We start from the raw sequence: 1,144 nt of genomic DNA, 5'->3' as shown, positions 1-1,144 counted from the left end.
TGTCTCTAGCTGCATATGTAGCAGAAGATGGCCTAATTGGCCATCACTGGGAATAGAGGCCCCTTGGTCTTGCAAACTTTATATGCCCCAGTACAGGGGAACACCAGGGCCAAGAAGTGGGAGTGGGAGGGTAGGGGAGCAGGGTGGGGGGAGGGTATAGGGGACTTTTGGGATAGCGTTTGAAATGTAAATAAAGAAAATATCTAATAAAAAATTTAAACAAAAAAAAAAAAGAAGAAGGCCAGTCTGCCTACCTTTTCCCGCCAGCATTCTCTAACTGCTCTGGGCTAGCAGTCTTTACCCACACACTGTGGCCATGAGATGGGTGAATGTATAGGGAAACCTGGTCCCCACTGACCTGGGCCACACTATGGAGTGACTGGGAACCTCTGACACAGAAGGTGGGGGTGACGCTGCTTTGAAGGTAAGAGGTATTAGTTCTCCACTGGACAAAGAAAAACAATGAGTCGCTGGGGGGTGTATAGAAAGCATCAACAGAGGGCACCCTAAGAAATACAGTGGGTGACCCCGAGTGTTTAAGGTAAGGGGAGGGAGCCTGTGGGACTTAAGAGAATGAAACACCAGAGAGAAAAATGAGGAACGTAAGAATAAGGAAGAGGAGATGGGCTTGTGTGCCCGAAGAGGGGCAGCATGGCAAAGAAAAATACTTACTGCTTAGAGATAAGCGAATGAAAGAAGCCGCCACAGGGATGGTTTCAGATGTGAGAGTTTTTGAGAGCTGAACCCGACTCAGAGGAGCAGGAACGGGGTCGGTGCAGCAGAAGCTTCAGAGCCTCTGTGGAGAAAGGAAGGAGAGCAGGGAGAACTGAGGATGCCCGGTCCTATCACTTGGTCAACAACCCTACTCACGATGAGCCTCACTCACTGACAGCAAGCCGACAGGAAAATTTAGAGTTAAAAGTTTCTAGCTGTCGATAGCCACATTATCCTAAGTCTGCGATGATGAGCTGGCTCGAACGTTCTATCAGCCAGCAAGCAGAATCACGAAGGATGATGTAGGAGATTTGTTCTTACGGACGCTCAGGATTGGACCATGCGCACCTGGGAATCTGACGGAGGAGGCTGTGCACACCATTCGGCCTTTGTGGCTGATGATGACGTCAGAGTCACTGCAGATGGACAG

The sequence above is a fragment of the Mus pahari genome, chromosome 13, assembly GCF_900095145.1.
Source record: "Mus pahari chromosome 13, PAHARI_EIJ_v1.1, whole genome shotgun sequence".
In the NCBI taxonomy this organism is placed as follows: domain Eukaryota; kingdom Metazoa; phylum Chordata; class Mammalia; order Rodentia; family Muridae; genus Mus; species Mus pahari.
Note: the sequence above shows the minus strand (reverse complement) of the source record.